Source organism: Phoenix dactylifera, chromosome 7 (genome assembly GCF_009389715.1).
Source record: "Phoenix dactylifera cultivar Barhee BC4 chromosome 7, palm_55x_up_171113_PBpolish2nd_filt_p, whole genome shotgun sequence".
Taxonomy (NCBI): domain Eukaryota; kingdom Viridiplantae; phylum Streptophyta; class Magnoliopsida; order Arecales; family Arecaceae; genus Phoenix; species Phoenix dactylifera.
Genome location: NC_052398.1, coordinates 9,628,237 through 9,640,801, shown reverse-complemented (window position 1 = coordinate 9,640,801; position 12,565 = coordinate 9,628,237). Strand labels below are relative to the sequence as shown.

Genomic DNA, 12,565 nt, shown 5'->3' with positions numbered 1-12,565 from the left:
ATCCTTGAAACTTAATGGACCTTCACTCTTTAATAAATAAAGATACTCAGTCTTTTCCATTCCACCAAACTTTTGCTGCGGAACACTGATCTGAACCAACTCTACTCATCCTATGCCTAACTTTAGGCATTATAAACCTAAGCTTAAGTTCTGCCTGTTACTAGACTTTTAAGCTTGACCCATAATTAAACTTATTGCACTGATACCATTTGTCACAATCTAGGACCTCATCCAAAAAAGCTACTTGGAAGATTTTATTGGTTCTTTAGTCCTATATAAGACCCAAGATTTTCTCGGCAAATAACCGATGTAGAACTAAACACACGCTTGTCATGAGATAATTTCACCACTTTAATGTAATTTTTTCAGCCCTCTTTTTTTCTTGAAAGAGGAAGACCGGACTAGGTAAGAATGATGGACAAAGTGTATTCGCTAACTGGACCTGGATTGTTTGTTTAGTGAACCAGTTTTAAACCATGCTCCAAAGAACCATTCCAAACCAACCATCCCACGGCAGAGAAATTCCGCGAGCCCAAAGAAGCCTTCACTTTCCACCGTTCACGCGCGTTTCACTGGAGGATTTGATGCAACAATACCAAGTTTGCCATTCAATAGGGTACAGAGATTTCCACAAACTCAAGCGCGAAGCTACATCCAGTGAACCTTTTGTTTGAAGGATTTTTTTTCATTTTTCAGTTTTATTTTTCAATTTTTTTCTTCCATCTAGGGTGGACATAATTAATATGCCATGGCCATAACGGTTCTTTCTTATGAGCCTCTGTATCATGGAGAAACATGGCAATCTTATTCAAGCTGAGGCGACTCTCCATGGTAAGGAAAACCACACACGAAACAAAGAAAGATCCGGGACTGAATTCGGAGTAGGATATATTCTACATTACCATGCTTTTCTTGCATTTCCAATCCTGTAAGTACTCATATCAGGATGTTTGGAAATGCACCATCCAAAAATCCTAGTTACCATTGGAGCAAGCCCTAATTCACCATTACAATTTCATTTTGCCTTTCAGTACGTCATGCAGAATGAAATCCATGAATTTGCTTTGAAGCTTATCACATGCCTAGAATGATGTGGCAGGACCCTCCCTTTGCAGCATCTTGAGTTCCAACATGTGTGCCAATTGAACATTGAATCATGTTAAAGATCCGAGTTTAGGTGGTATCTCAATTCTAAACCTTGATAACATCTACTAGCAATTAATTGGAACAATAAGGTGCTTTCATCCTTTTATTTTTTTTCATTTTTTGTTTTTTTATTTTTCTTTTTTCAGATTTATCCTTTTCTTCATAAAGCAATCATTTGCCACTATAATCATGATAATAAGATTTTCCCACTGTTTATCAGCGACCGTTTATGTCTACGAGTCGCTCATCAAAATATACACCAAAAATTTTGATTAATAAGATTGCAGCCAAAGGCCAAATGATCCATTTCTTTCGGACAAACCACCATGCACCACACGTGATAGAAACTAGTGCCTTATAATTAATTTAGATGATACTGAATCATTTATCATGAACCAAAATAGCTGAAAAAATATAAATGCATAAACAAAGACGTGTTGGGCATGTGCAAGCATATAAAGTACAGAAAGTTTATGGTTCTCACTATGAAAAAAAAAATGATAATTTATGTAACTGACATAAACTTACTGAAAGGAAACTCCTTTTGTTTCTCTTTCAACCCAAGAACTTAACGTGTATTGATTACATATAGAGATTCATAAAGTATTAGACGTCAATCAGGCAAGAGAGAGAGGACTAAAGGTTTCTTGTTAGAATTATTAAATGATCGACAAACATGCAGCTTCTCAGTTATGGAACACAAGTTTTGTCTATGATTGCCAACCATGCTGCTACCAATGTAACGAACCTTTGCAGAAATATCAACTTGATTATCAAATCTGCATGTAATCCAGCATTTGTTTCAGAGAAATTGTCCATCTTGAAGTTTAGAGAACCATTATACTTTCTCCTATAAGAGCATTACTTTGTGCATCAACTTCTGTCACGTCCGCATTTCGTTACTAATATGCGTGCCTTCAACTAAAATAAATGTATGTATTCATTTCAAAATAGAGGCAACTAGTGGCATGCTGTTCTTTGCAAATAAATAAATAATAAATAAATGTGAATCTTTTCTGCAAATATGAAAATAAAGTCAGTTTTTACTGCAAGATTCCCTAATGCAACTTTAGAATGTTTTATCCATAGTTTCATTTGTTTGTCAGATCTCCCAGAATCTTCCTTGGCCGGAAAAACTGCTAGTAAGAAATGTTATGGTGATCGCTCTGATATGATCTGAACATACATAGCAATTCTTGTCATCCGTTCCACCAATGATCCTAGATAAAGAAAAGCCTAGCCTGCACAAGCGGGACTTGAAAAAGGTGATGATATAATAAGAATGGCAGCATAAATAAATCTTGAGATATCTTATTGTGAATAGCATATTGACAGTGAGCAGGCACATGATTTATTTCCTGTGCAAAAAGAACGTAACTCTGCATGAGATTGAATCTCACACACTGTCCCGACAATGTAAACAATCCGCACCAAAGGAATTGATTGGACATATTACAAAGGGCAATGTCAATACATATTTCTTTCTCCATGAAATGATACAAACCTGTGGTAGTACAAGCAAGAACACTGCCTTAAAAATAATCCTTTGCTCGGCGGATGACACCCAAGGCTTGCGCATCACTTGCAGCAGCTGGGATTTTCAAGTTTTGCCGGATTTCTGGACTAGAGGTGCGCAGAAATGGATTACAAGTTTTTCCTTCTTTATGTGGTTGGAACTAAGACAAGTAGAAAATTCTCTGTTAAAATCTTAGTATGTCAAACATAATGCTAGTTTTCACTCTGAAATTGTACCTCATGTTAGTGAATGCCTTTTTCTCATTAAGATTATGAGATCATTAGGTGGAGGAACTGAGAAAATGCAAATCTATGTATCTTTAGTCATCACTCAAGTTGATGAATTAGGGGGATACTGGTAGTTTACCGTTGGCAGCTTCTTACTGCGGAGCTGAGCTACATGTTCTGCATATTCTTTTAGCGTTTCATTATTGGGCTCTATGGACAAGGGCAAACTTTGAATTACTCTGTTCAAATTTAAGTAAAACATGTGTTCTGTCATTAGTAAAAGCAAGATAAATTCTGATAAGCAGATCATAGTATTGGTCACTTACAGACCTACAGAATTGCATACCAGTGTATATTCGTGGCCGCAATATATGTTGTCTCATCTGGCAAAGACATAATCTTTTGAAGTGAAGAAAACATCTGCAGCAGGATTGTGGATTCTTACTACAGAAAAATCTGCCTGAAACTACATGTAAGGTACAGATAGCAGGTGCGTCGTGCACTGGAAGATAATTTCATTACATATAATTTCAGAAAAATCTGATGATGACTATTGATTATCATTATATAACACCTCATGTAAAATGAAGATAATTTCATTATATACTGAAATAATTAGATCTCTTGCAACTAACTTTTCATAACCAGCAAATGAGTTTGCGAGTAGTCAGAAACGGGTGCATTGAATTTTTCCATGAGCAGATGTGAATAACTGGTAATCATGCCTGAAATATATCATGGATAGAGCAATAGGAAGTACAGATAGCTTTTTATATTCTAATCCTGTGCATACATGAACCAGAGGCAGCTGTGCACATCCACATCCATACCAGTACAAAAATACATAAATAACTACATATTATGTGTGCATCGATGTCTTCCAACATATTTCTACATGCAGGTTATGCATATGTGGAATGTTTTCATGGAAGGTAGATCTAATCATGAACTAATTTTAACCACACTAAGAATTTCATTTCTTAAAATGACCATATGATTCTAACATTAGAAGATATGCACGCATCATATTTATCTCTGTCCATTATACTTTAGGGCATAAAAAGAAATATTTGTTTGCTCCAACCAAGTCACGCTATTACGGGCCCACTTATTAAAAGAACCAACTTACAACAAAGATAACCAACTTTATCTTTTAATAAGTTGGTCATTATTAGGATAAGACCCATGATTGCAAACAAAAAATTTGTTAGTTCAGTAAAGAACCTGCTCTGGGTTTCCTTCAAAAAGTTTGCCACAAGATAAGCTAAACAAAGTATCCCCTGTAAATATTGCTCCACATCCTGGAAAGTAGTAGCTTATATGCCCTGTTTAAGATTCCAGGAAGTAAGATTTAGAACGGAGGAAGATTTGGCATATTCATTGGAAAAAGTATATCACATGCCTAAATATAACAGCTTTAATCTGTAAACAGTATTCCTTCTTCTATACTTTTCTTTCGTAACTAGTTAAAAATAATAATAAACAATTCAAGAAATTTCCAGAATAGTTTTACTTAATATCTGGACAAAAAGAAAGCATGATTTTTTCAAAAAAGTTATAAAAATTCTAACAAGAGTGTGCACAGTTATCAAGTCAGGATAAGACTAGAAAATTAATAAAAAGATAAGCATTACTGAAAAATGTTGTGACCAGGGTCATAGGCAAGTAAAATGAATTATTAATAATTACAAATCCAATTCTGACCTTTACATGATAATCATGTCATATCAACAAGGAAATTTAATCATGAATAAGAAACTTCGGCGCTCTAGTACATGCAAAATCAAAGGATCAAATAGATTATTTTTGTTTATGGAAAACTATGAGCAGAAAAAGGGCTATATGCATAACCTAATGAGGTATGCCAACATAAGCACATGAAGTATGAAAAAAAAAAAAAATGTTAGCTTCAGGTAAAATTTTAAAAATTTGACCTTTTGTATGACCGGGAGTTTCCATCACAAGCACCGATGACCAGCAAACATCCATGTTTCCCCATCATGTAGGGCTATGTCAATGCCAGGAATTCTGCCCTTGTCCTTGCTGGAACCAATCACCTATATTTAGAAAGATGAATCAAGGAATGAGATTGTAAGAAAGGTTAAAACTTCCCTAAAAACAATTTATATATTTATTTACATTTAGCATGCATCTTACTTTCCAGAATAGGAAAGTAATATGCCAGTATATTCCTGTCTATCCTACATCACCTGAGATCTATTTGTACATGCCAGTGTGCCAGTGTGGTAAAGTAGAATTATTCTCTAGAAACATCCAGTGTATGCAATGGATATGGATGATGATGATAATAGTTGCCTTATGAAGGAACACGAGTATCATGTTTTACAGAGGAATTTGCACAACAATCCCCACCCCCCCTCCCCCAAACATAAAAAAAAAAACTCCCTCACCATGCAGATTGACCCTAAACTACAATATCTACTTAGTTGAGATGTACCACAATATACTTTTATGTGTTCTTCATCTCAAAGAGTTAGCACAGTAAAATATGGTTGCCTACTCAATGTTAGTATAAGCAATCCAAAAAAAAAAGCTAAGACACAATTCATCTTAAGTGTTTAAAAGAAATAACATCAAATAGCAAATTTATTTTAGTTATACTCAGAGAAGAAATAATAACATAATACTATAGCACTAGGACAAGAATGCCAGAGTTGACCAAGAAAGAACGAAAGTTTATGTCAAGAAAATTAGAAATGAGGATAACATTAAATGTGACAGAACTTTATTTGTAGAAGCCCAGCATATTTTTTTTCAAAAGAAGGTATAGAAACCAGCTTCCATGAAGATTTACTCATGATACAGTAGGTCTAGGCATGAATCTAGGTGATAATTAGGCTATGCTTAGCAAAATAACTGAATCAAACCTTTTGTAGAAATGAATTCTATGATATTCATCCCTTCCAGTCTCCTATGTAGTCAAATTCTTTAAAATTCCTTCAATAGCCATGAAGGTGAGAACAAACTAACTGGGCTTTAGTGCTCCTGACAAAATAAAGATTGAAGCGGCCCTTGTTGGAAGCACAGATGAGTCTCAGAAAGGCCAGATTATGTCCCTATAAGAAATTCCATTTGAGGTTTATATTTTATTTCCCGAATAAGAAGAGGACGGAAGACAGTGGTGGACCTTCTTCTTTGTCTAGCTTCTAGCCTACAATGAAACGGGATTAATCTACCCTAGAACTTGGACATTTCCAGCTTCACCCTTTTTGCAGCTGGACATATGCATGTGAGGACCATGACGGCTCACGTTGGATGTCCACAGATTGATGACGACTTGATGACCCTCAAAAAAGCAACCTTTATAATGCTTTTAATTACAATCATCCATCCATCTGTCCCTACAGTATCAATTAAAAACCTTCAGTGTCATAAAATTTTTATGAAAAGCTAATTTCTGATAAAAATTAACTCAGCTCATAACGGTACCTCTCTGTCACTATAAGTCACAATTAACCACTAGTCTACATGAATCAACAATAAGTAAGTCAATTCACACAGAACCTAAAACTTCAAAAATCACTAAACACATGGAATGAAAGCTGCTTAGTGCAAACTAATTATTAAAATGTGACATACAACATTCTGTTTCAGAGAAGTGGAAAAGGCAACATTTAAAAGAAAAAAGAAGGTAAATTTATCATCACTTAGCCTACTTTTCTAAAAAATCAAATAGAGTAACTGCCATACCTTTGCACCATACCTTGCTTTCAACTCCATGTTTCCACCGGTATGATCATAATGATGATGAGTATTTAGTATATATGTCAAGTTCTGATTTTTTCTTTCCAGTGCATTTATAACAGGAACAGCTTCAGAAGGGTCAACGACTCCAACTGTACCTGTATCCGTGTCATGCAAAAGATATGCATAATTATCCTGGAACGGTACCTAGCAAAAATGCAACAAATTAACATTATGAGTAAATGAACTGAGAGTGGTTTCCATGACTAGATACTTTACGAGATGAGCATGAATTATTTCAATCAACAATAAATGAAACAATACAATGAAAATTTGCATGATGAAAGGTGAATCACTTTGTAAGACCAGATTTAAACAGTCATTAGAACCCATACTAGAAGATTGAAAAATTACAAAAGAAGCAGGTACACCACCACCTAATATGCCACTTGACAAACAAGACTCTGAAACCAGGTCAGATTTTTAATTGAACAGGTTGAACAGTAAGCACATATCATTAGGATAAAAAGCCATAGAAATGAATTAGAAAAATCATGGCAATATCTACTAAATTAGTAGTGGCATGAGGCTTTACATAGAAACAAGATCTGGCTCACAATAACAGATCCATTAAAGGATTTGCTTAAGGCAAAAACTTAATTAAATTTAAAAACATAAGTAAGAAGAGAAGGCAGATGCACTTACAGAATACCAAACCAAAAATGATTCAAATTTATCCTGAACATGGCAACCCAGACATAAATTGAATAGCAAATAAATGGATTAATCAAATATCTATCCTCTGACTCTAGGTGACTGCAGATTGCATATGATATGCAATCTAAGAAAATCATGGTCAACCAATAGAAGAAACAACAAAGTACCTCAAAATGGATTATTAGTCAGAGATTTGCATAACTTGAAATCACCCTAGTAACCTTTTTTAGTTTCAGATCCATGGCCTCTTACAAGTTTTAAATTGCGATCATTCAGAAAATTGTTATGTCATTGCTCTTCATGCAGGACAAATAGGTGATGTTGTGCTCAGTTTCAAACAGCCTCCTACAATTTGCCACTCTTAAAAGAAAAAACTATGAAACATACCTGTCTCAACAGCCAAAGAAGTTAAAACAGTAAGGATGAATTGTGCATTGTTACACTACTCAAACTATTAGACAGACATAGGGTGCATCAGGTGGTCTAGTCTAATACTGTCCCATTCCAAACTTGGACCTAGACAATCCAGCATTAGAACTTGAAGCTGCAGCTTCACTGATCTCTTCAGGCTTACAGGAACAATAGAAGAATTCGTACAAAGAGCTCACATGGGGTTGTCACAACAACAGATCCATGTTAAAAGCTTCAAATGTCAGTCAAATGTCAATCTAATGAAACAGAGTTGTAATTTCACATGCCAAAGCCCCAACCATAATTTAATATATCTCACACTTGAAAACCATTTCAGAAAGTGATCCAGAAAACATACATTCGATGCAAGCGTTAAGGTTGCACATTGCTGTATAAGTTAAATGAAACTCCAAAAGCATATCAGTGGATCTCCCAAAGAAATGTACAGAAATGACGGACAAGAAATTATGTAAGCCCTCAGCAAAGGAACCAAAATGGTGGCGAGCACATGTTAAACCTCTAGCCTAAATAAAAGCCAAAAAAGACTAAGGACAATTCTCATAATTTCCCATGGACAACAATTTCTTTTGTTGCCAGCATGAAGTCTGTTTGAGTTCAAACCAACAACAACAATTCTATACGTTTGCAATGAACAAATGAACACGTCAAGAGACATCAAATAGAAAAGTTCTGAATTATAAGAACTTACCAATTCAATTTGCAAAGAAGATGCCATATTAGTAATATTACACAAAAAGCCCAGCAACACCCATATGCATGATACCCCTCCACACAAAGTTTTGATAGGCCTCAAAAATAGGGTCCCAAAACTATATAATAAATGTTTTCCAAACCAGTGTTTTCTCTTGTTCGGCCACATACAAGGCTGTCTACTCACCTGAAAAAGTATTATTATTATAAGAGCAGAACAAGCAATCAAAACCATCATCTAAAAGAAAAACAAATTCTTTAAGTATGGATTGCACCGAAAAAGATACAAAAAGATGGAATAATAGTACAAAATAAATAACCATACTAGAAAATATACTATTTAGCCATCTTGGAGAAATCAAATAGTGAAAACAAGGGGAAAATAATTGTAGATTATGACTATGGCAGCTTAGATATATCACTACAAATAAACCAACTAAAACTAGATTATTTCAGAGAAACACTGAACTGACATGTTGCAAGGGATAAGCTCCATATATTTAGGCAAACTGATATATTAGTATTATACTTGCATGATCATGATGTATGATCGCAAAATAGAAAGTATACCTTACAATTTTTTTATACTTCAATGAACTTCTATAGATGGTTAGATCATTTTTAGGTGATACAAGGTTGAGGTTAATAATCTAGATATGCTTCTATAACACCTCCATATTAAAAATCAAAGTTTGTGCTCATACCGACATCTGTGTACCATGCTGGTACCATAGTCTATTGTGCAGTACGAGCACCAGACCCGGTTGTTCGGCACAAGTCGTACGGGCCCAAGCAGTACCATTTGTGCCAGGACTCTACCAACACAATAGAGAAGACGGGGGAGACGGCGAACGGAGAGAGAAAAAGAGAGAGAAGGAGAGAGAGGGAAGGAGAGAGAAGGAGGGTGGCGGAGGCCGACGGAGGCCGGCGGAGGCCGGCAAAGGGCATCGGAGCCAGGGCCCAGTAGGAGGCGGAAACCGCGGCCGGTTCTCCTGTTTCGTTCGAAACTGGGGTCCAGACGCTAAAAAATTTGCAATCTTAAGTGAGTCGGCAAATCCTTCCTTCTTCTTTTCCTCCAGCAACGGATTTCATTTCGTTGCCGGAACCGTCCCAGTCTACCGCTGAAATGGCTCAGTACAACTGAAACTGTCCAGCTCGGGATGATTCCACCGATCCTGGCTGATACAGTATCAATACACTCGATATGTGGGTCAATTCAGTGTACCGAGTCTCGTTTCAGAACCTATATGGTACGGCACGTCCAATATGAGGTGTACACACCAGACTGTAAACCTTTTAGAATCATTAAAGGATGATGGAGGCAGTTGTGGTCCACTCAGGTGGCCGAGCACTGCCTAAGTATTTAGGATCCACCCACCCAAGGTTTGCACAAATACTTCAGTCTTGTCCTAAGAGAAGTATTTGTCCCCTTCATTGTACAGGTTCCGACAATGTTCTCCAAAGATACAGTAAGCTTGCTAATGCTCCTCCAAGGTGCACAATAACAAAACATTAGGTGAACCAATCACTTTTTAACCACTCAGTGGCAAAAAAAGAAAAGAAAATGATCGTCCTATCTCCAAAGTGCTCAAAAGTAGAAGAAAATAGGGACTAGAAAGAAAACAAAGCAAGAATATAATTCTACAAGCAGAGGATCTAGATCCCTCTAGAACAGAAGAGTTAAAATGTGTGTTATTCAAATCCATATTTTATACTTAGTCTTTAAATATAGAGATAACAAAAGAAATGGGGTTTTTACTATAACTGCTACTGCTTCTAACCTTAGCCATTTCCCATAATAGACTCCTACCACAATCACCTATCTACATAGAGATAGTGAATCCACTTAAGGAGTCTTCTATGACTAGGTAAACTAAACCAAAAATTATCCAATACACAAACAGAAAAAAAAAAAGTAAAACTAAGAAGGATCAGAATTCAAGACAACAAAATAACAGACTAAAGGAAGAAAGTTTTTCCAGCAAATTCTAGTTCCCACTCCTCTCCTCAAACCATAGAAACTCTAGAAAAGCTATCCATCTTCTTTTCCTTGCAACCTTTGGAATGTCGAGATCTGTTCTCTTTCTGCTGCAAGAAAGCAACAAATTGAATCCTCGGCAAAATGTCCCCAAGCCTCATATCTCGTGCCGCTTACCATCACAAATATACAAACCTAACCCCTTAATATCTTGCTTGCATCACAAATTTTACATTCAAATACTGCTAGTTGTGGCCGAAGAGATTGATTGCTTTTATGGTCTTTGTGTGATATGTATTTCATTTTATCTTATTCATTTTTGCTTACATTCTTTCATCTTGATTTGGTTCTGCCTACCACAATCAATGCCTATGATGGATTAACACAAGAATCAAACCATCCTTTTGCTTTTCTCTTCTCCCTCTTCTTTGATTTTCTTAAACATTTCATTACTGCTCAAAGAGGTGCTAAAACATAGTCCTTGTTATAGCAAGCCAAGCATCACCTAATTCAGTCATCAGATTCAAAACTTAGGCTTCCAGAATGCTAGCTACGATATTCTCCTTACGTATATTTCAAAACAATAAATGCATTTCTAACATTAAAAGAATCTAATTAATCTTTTTATCAACTAGGCATGCATCATAGATTCCCATTTGTGGCTAAAAGTAGTAGGGAAAAAATAGTTAACAGCATCTACCTATCGCAAAAACATCAGCCAGCTCGTTGCAGGACCTCTCAACAAGCCCCGATGCCACAAACGAATCCCAAAGAATAAACCATGATAACTAAAACCAAAGCATCGCCACATTACCAAACCAGCACGCGTACATCATTTCACAACAAATCCCAAAATTTCACATCCAAACATCGAATACGATGCTCTCCCCAAAAGCAACGTTCCGATACACCGATATAAGATGAATTATATATCACACATAGCCACGACATTAGAATCTCACGAGAATTACAGACACGGGCATCATACAGTTTCAGGCATAAATAAAAAAAATTAATAAAATATTACAAGCGAATGAGAGGCTACGCTGCAAGAAAATCTTCAAAAAAATAAAATCCTAGAGATTATTTTAAACGGATCCAACAAAAAAGAATCAGAGATAACCCAAAAATCTAAACGAAAGAGGGGGAAAAAAAGAGAGAGAGAGAAAGAGATCGAACCCTGGGAAGAGAAACCAGGAGGGAGGAGGCCTTGGAGAGCATGATGATGGCTCCGAGCGAGGGAGAGAGAAAGAAAGGGCAGGCAGCTCCACTCCGGATGGAACCGGCCCAAAATCCCCCTTTTATTAAAAAAAAATTGCATTTGGACTATTTTGCCCCCTGTTCTTCTGCAACCGAGGCACCGTATAAGCGGAAACGAGCGCGTTCGACCTCGGGAGAGCGTGGGCATTTTGGGAGGAAACTGCGGTTCGTCGTGAATTTTTTTTTAATTTAATTCGATACACGCATATTTCTGTGACTGGAATTTGTCTTACATTACAACCATGTACTAATATAATAATAACGCATAAGGAAAATAATAAAATGAAGAAATAAAGGCTAGATTTCGTTGCGTATATTGGCTTAGCAATTGAAAGTATTACTGTAGAGAAATTCGAAGTAGCAAATGAGCACATGTGCAGCAACAAATAGCTCATACACTTCTAGCATACATACATCTAAAAAAGTTAAAAAAATAACGCATCATATAATGTTCTATGCCAGCTCTTTTTCCGATCTATAGAGTCCCTCCGAAGTGATCAGCCATATACGAGGCCATCCAATCTGCGGCTTTATTGGCCTATTTATAAACGTGCCCAGCCTAGAATGTAACATCGCTTCTCACCATGGTCCAGATGTTCTGAAGTAGGGATGAGCAATATTGAAGTATTTATGATTCAACATGTTTACTCATCAGAGGACCGGACAATACTAGACCGGACTGAAGCCGCACATTGAAATATGAGGACTGAGGACCTCAAAAAAAGGCACGGTACGTAAGGCCATTTGGGTGGTGTGTGCAAATGTGGTGCTCTCGTCAACAATTGATTGCCACCATATGTTATTGACAGGCTCAGAATAGCTCTTGATTGGTGTATGCTTGATAAAAAGAAGCAGGTATGTTGATTGTAGTGTTGTTGAACAAGGAGTTAAAGC

At 36.4% G+C, this 12,565-nt stretch overlaps 1 pseudogene; it reads right to left on the bottom strand.

The window, feature by feature from the left end:
* Window positions 1–2,437: 2,437 nt before the first annotated feature.
* Window positions 2,438–11,745, bottom strand: LOC103707752 (annotated as a pseudogene).
* Between the last annotated feature and the right edge of the window lie 820 nt (window positions 11,746–12,565).